Here is a 6,253-nt window from a genome sequence, read left to right on the forward strand (position 1 = left end):
GCAGCCAAACATTACACATCTCTAAAGGGCCCACTCTGGCTGTGGGGTTTGTTAAAGGAATAGTACCCCTAAAAATGAAAACTTGCAGAAAATGTATATCTTTCCTCTATCCAAGATGACTGATAGATCAAGTCAAGTCATCTTTATTTGTATTGTGCTTTAGACAATACTGATAGTATCAAAGCAGCTTTACAGTGTCAAACAGGAAAATAGTTGGTCAAGAATGCAAGAGGACAATAACAAAGAATCATTTTTCCAGCTTCAGTCAGTTCTTTGATGATTCATTGATGCCATCATCCAGCTCAACTCTCTTTCAATACTGTCTGTGCAATCAGTCAGGCGTCCCCAACTTAGCAAGCCAAAGGGACAGTGACAAGGAACCAAAACCTTGGAGAAAAAACCTTGGGGGAAACCAGGCTCAGTTGGAGGCCAGTTCTCCTCTGGCCAGATGAAACCAGCATGGCATGGTTTACATCACCTGCCCACCAATGGATTTTATCAGCTGTTTGGACTGTTATTCTCACAGATGAAGAGATGAGATGAGCACTTCTTTGGTGAGCAAGTGATGTAATGCTACATTTCTCCAAATCTGTTCCCAAGAAAGAAACATATCTACTGTACATATTAGATGGCCTGAGGATGAGTAAAGTTTTTTGGATGAACTATTCCTTTAAAAGTCCTTGCACATCTATGTAGTTTTGTCCTCCAGGGATTTCAAAAGCACATTTTCTGAGGGCTAAGCTATGCACCTTCACTTTAGGAAACTCTTTATTATGCACAAAGCAACCCACACTCTTTCCTATAGCACATCCTGGCCCGTGTGGTGACTGAGAAAGGGATGAGACAAGGATAGAGGACACTTTGATTTAGACGCTGCTGAAAATATTCCCTTAGCCTCCAGTAACACAAGCCGCTCTGCTCTGAATGTCTAATTAGACAACGAGAGGTTTGACTGTTGCAATTTTTACTCTACACACAAACTATTTCTCTCCTCATCTCTGATCTCTACTTTTGAATTTTCTTTATCTGTCTATAGCCTCTTTTTTCTGTTTCTCTTAGACATACAGTACGTCTTAAGGCAAACATTTCTGTTGCTCTTAGGGTTAGAGATCTGAACAAACCATTAACCCTAAGTCTTAAAGGTATAGTTCACCCAAAAATTAAAATGTGATGTTTATCTGCTTAGACCAAGGATATTCAAGATATAGGTGACTTTGTTTCTTGAGTAGAACACAAAAAATGATTTTTAACTAAAATCGTTGCAGTCTGTCAGTCATATAATGCAAGTGAATGGGAATCACAGTTTTGAGAGTAAAAAAAAAACCATACACAAACAAAACCAAATGAAACCCTGCGGCTCGTGGCATTACATTGATGTGTAAAGACACAAAACGATCAGTCTGTACAAGAAACTGAACAGTATTTATATTTTTTTTCCCTCTAATTTTCACCGCAGTGTCCAAACTGTCCTGAGCTCATTCTCAACAGCCGGTGTCTGACACGTCTTCTTCGTGCTTTACTGCGGATCACAGACTTATAAGTGCATTACCGCCACCTATCTCTCAAGTGGTATGGAATTACATTTGTTTCAATAATAATGAACGAAACTTTATAAAACTGAACGTAACTTTTTCAGAAACTATCAAAAATATGCCATTAAAAAAGAAGAAAAAAATGAACTCAGTCGCACAAATTTAACAGGCTCTTCAAATATGCTTCATTCTTTGTTAATGTTTTTCAAAGATTCGTTTTCGCTAATCGTGGATTCTGAATTCATTGCCACAGATTTCGCTTACGTTTCGCAGATTTTCGTTTGGTGTTTTGACACAAACCTCTCATGGGGGCGGGGTTAACAGTGATCTACTCTGATTGGATAGTCAGCTTTTGATGGACAGGTGCGCTCTGACCGGGAAGTACAGACGTCACTCAGTGGCACACATATTGGAAAGCTCTCGTGATTGTAATTTGTACTACTAAATATGTAAATAATAACACAAGTAACACAAGCTTACTTCAAGCTGCCTGAAGGACAAGCGGAGGAGGAAGATGACGCCGCTCCGTGTCTCTGTCTCCTGAAAGCTCATCTTCACTGAGATGATCGAAGGTCAGATATTATTTATATATTTAGTTACACAAGGCACGACGTATTGCATACAATTCACCGCGAGAGCTTTTTCTTTCTTTTTCTATGTTTATAAATGCAGAGAACAAAAACATACAAAGGTATTAACATACATCACGTAATATCCACCACAAAACAAAAAAAAAACAAAAAACAAGGAATAAAAAGAGGGCCAAAATCTAAACAAAATTAAACAAGGAACAAAGGTAGAGCAAATCTAACAGTCCTTATAGCTTTCTTATTAGACACTGAGATTACATTCAAATAGTTTTTTCATTTCTTTTAGGAAAACAGAGAAGACAGGTTTACAGTTGGAGAATTTGCATTTGTGAATGTGAAATTTGTTTAGGAATTTTTTTTTAATTAATTGCTTAAATAAATAAATTAATTGCTTTACAATATGTGCGCTAATGGGTGGCGTCTGTACTTCCCGGTCAGAGAGCACCTGTCCATCAAAAGCTCACTATCCAATCAGAGTAGATCACTGTTAAGCCCGTCCCCACGAGAGGTTTGTGTCAAAACACCAAAGAAAAACTGCGAAACGTAAGCGAAATCTGTGGCAATGAATTTAGAATCCACGATTAGCGAAAACGAATCTTTGAAAAACATTAACAAAGAATGAAGCATATTTGAAGAGCCTGTTAAATTTGTGCGACTGAGTTCATTTTTTTCATTTTCATAGTGTTTTTCTTCTTTTGTAATGGCATATTTTTGATAGTTTCTGAAAAAGTTACGTTCAGTTTTATAAAGTTTCGTTCATTATTATTGAAACAAATGTAATTCCATAAAGTGGACCATTGACACTCCTAATTGACATTGTAGATAGTGTCAATGGTCCACTTGAGAGATTTAAAAAAACTATATAAATACTGTTCAGTTTCTTGCATAGACCAAACTTTTTGTGTCTTTACACATTAATATATCGTCATGAGCCGCAGGGTTTTTTAGACTCTAAAAGCCGGTTTTCCCATTCACTTATATGACTGACAGTCTGAAATGGTTTGAGTTAAAAATCTTTGTTTGTGTTCTACTGAAGAAACAAAGCCACCTACATCTTGGATGTCCTGGGGGTAAGCAGATAAACATTCATTTTTGGGTGAACTATCCCTTTAAGTCAGAAACAGACTACATAAATGCAAATGCTGAAACAGTATGAATTTCGTTCTTCTGTGGAACAGAAAGGATATGTTGAAGAATGATTTTAATCATACAATAAAAGTCAATGAAGAAAACCATACATGTTTGGAATGACACAAGGGTGAGTAAAGGATTGCAGTATTTTTATTTTTGGGAAACCTGTCACTTTAACATGCTTATGCTTAGCTAACGTGGTGGTGACTGAGTTTTAATAATATACCATAACCACACCCTGGCAGTCGCTAAGAACACTCCTAGCAATAGCATAGCAACACACTGGCAACCACCCATAACACGCCAGCATGGTTCCTGAGAGATTTCCACAAAGAAGCCTCAACATTTTCTCCAGAGAATGAGAGGATTGTATCTATTCTTGTCTTTTCTAATTGTATCCTCACCTAACCTCTTACAACCATACAGCTTCATATAAATGCCACATTTTTGCAAATCCACGTGTCCTTGAAAGCTTCCAACATCCTCTGCGCTAGATTAGCCAAACATACACCAGATAACCCATCCAGACACAAAAAAGAGCTAAAACCACACCGGCACCGGTTCCTCCAGACCTCACCCATGCGTTTGGCCCACATAATCAGTTAACCAGCTCAACAGATCCACACACACCCTCTCATAAGGTCAGGAAGAGACAGATTAGAGTGAGCGCTCCTTTTAATATAGGTTAGCAGAATTATACTCAGCGAAACCTTTTCACCCCGTAGCGGCGTAACCCAGTTTGCACATTCAGAGCTGCTCTCTTTTTCTGCAGTTCAGCGTAATCCTCTGATTACACTTATGATCTGTAAAGAGGATAATGGGCTAAGATTTTGGCTCCTCCAGCTAAAGAGCGAGTCATGATGTATTAGACGTTTAGTGATAATATTGCTTTCACATGACAGCGTATTTGAGATCTGAGACACTGAGAGACTTCAAATATTTATGTTATAGTGAGTGTTTGCATCATAAAAGCGTGGCAAACTATTTAGGAGAAACATCATTTGTAACGGTATGTTTCATAAATACAGCTTAGTTTTTAGTTTCATATTTACTTTCTGAAACCCTTCAACTAGATTATCACTGATATGAGAGTGATCCAGCAAAAGAGCTTCAAGATATTTACACAAATATGTGCAAATGCTTGCAAATTTGTACAAAGAACATTCACATTGAGTTTCAGTGAGGAAATCTTAGCTGGATATTCTGTTTAAAATTATATTTCCAGGAGCAAATAGCATTGCTTACAAGGCAGCCAAAGAATAGTGGTAAGGTTTAGGTTTAGACCCATACACTCCTAGCACTCGTTCATTACTGTTCTGAAATGTTTCATGACAATACACATACTGTATGATAGTAAGGGTCACTAAATCAATCCGTGAACAAATCTTTTTAGTGAAAGTAACTGGGGTGAGTCAACACTCTCCACTATTATAAAACATATTATATATATTATCTATACAAGGGCGTAGGTTTGATTTTGGCATTGGTTGGGACGTAAAAGCAGCAGAAAACTGTTTGATCAAAATTATTGCTTAGGACAATTTAGTAGTTACTGGATATTGGTAGCGTCCCTACTAAATCCTACACCCTTGAAAATCATAACAAGCGACGCCCGACTTTGGAAAATGTTCTCCTTAAATATTAAGTTTTGGCAATGTACACACAGAGAAATTTCGGTCAGATTTTTTATGTGGGTGTCATTAACTGAAATAAGCAAAAAAAAAAAAAAAATGCTTTTTACAAATAAAATATCTATATGTCCATTCCAAAGATAACATCCAACACAAATCTATGAACATATTCAGGTGAGGTAACCAGTTACCTCTAACTAGTGAAATGATGAATTTATCAATATATAGTGTAATAAATATTTGAGAAATTGCTGTTTCAGGAGAACTCTGAAATAGCCAAATGTAAAATTACTAAAATAATAAAATAAATTGCAAATATTCACAATGTCTATCTGCAATTACATAAAACTATATATATATATATATATATATATATATATATATATATATATATATATATATATATATATATATATATATATATATATATATATATATAATAAATATAAAATGAGCTACGACTAAATTCATCTTTAAAATAACGTTTGAATTGGGTCTGCACTAGCTAATGAGTTAAATTCTTCTCTGAGGTTTAATAACCATGGTTCGGGAAAAATCAGTTCGCTGTTATAAACATTAACGCTGAAAAGTGCGCGCGGATAAAAACTGAACACGCCCAAGTTCTCCGCGCACGAGCAAAGAAACATTCCCACGCGTGTCCATGCCCAAAAACTGCACACATCGAGTTACACCTTTACTCTAAAAACATTAACATAATAAGTAAACACAATTGCTATTAATTAGCACAACAATTAACGCGCTGAGGTGCATGTGTGACCCCATTAATGTACCTGATCCTGCGCGTGGATCTGGGGCGAGGACACTCAAATCTCCAAACACTGCCAACCGCACTGAGATCAGGGGTCAGATTTTATACAGCACGATAACAATGCGTTATTTGTGTGTGTGTGCGTGTGTGCGTGTGTGTATATATATATATATATATGTGAATTAAAATTAATTATTAAATACCAGTCACAATATAAATGTCAATTTCAGCATCAGTACTAAACATCGACAAATTCAGACTGAAATAACGCACATAAAATAATTAAACTTCATTTCTGCACACAGCACGTGTGTATGAGTCGCGGAATTCATTCTCAAACGTGTTTGTTTTGCACCGCGGACCATGTGCTGCATGCAAACAGAGCAGCTCCTCAATGCAACATCCGATCACAACATCTGGCCGTTCCTAAATACCTGAGAGGATGCTGGAGTCTCTGCCATCCACGTGCGTCCCTCTGCATCATCTCACGAGCATCTCCGGAGCGTCTTTAGTCCTCCACTGAGCTGCATGATTCCAGATCATGATGATCATCGCCTGTTCTTCAACACACACCCCTGTGTTTACACACACAGCCACTCT

General features: G+C 37.1%; 1 protein-coding gene across 2 annotated transcripts in view; it reads right to left on the bottom strand.

The window, feature by feature from the left end:
* Positions 1 to 6,253, bottom strand: part of LOC132114891 (coiled-coil domain-containing protein 120-like) — a 48,422-nt gene extending 42,169 nt beyond the window's left edge. The window contains exon 1 of one of the 2 annotated variants that reach the window (XM_059523278.1): positions 6,088 to 6,253. The gene's annotated coding sequence lies outside the window, so the exon portion shown is untranslated. The remainder of the gene's footprint in view (positions 1 to 6,087) is intronic. The other variant, XM_059523276.1, reaches the window with a different exon arrangement.

This window comes from Carassius carassius, chromosome 34 (assembly GCF_963082965.1).
Source record: "Carassius carassius chromosome 34, fCarCar2.1, whole genome shotgun sequence".
Classification (NCBI taxonomy): Eukaryota; Metazoa; Chordata; class Actinopteri; order Cypriniformes; family Cyprinidae; genus Carassius; species Carassius carassius.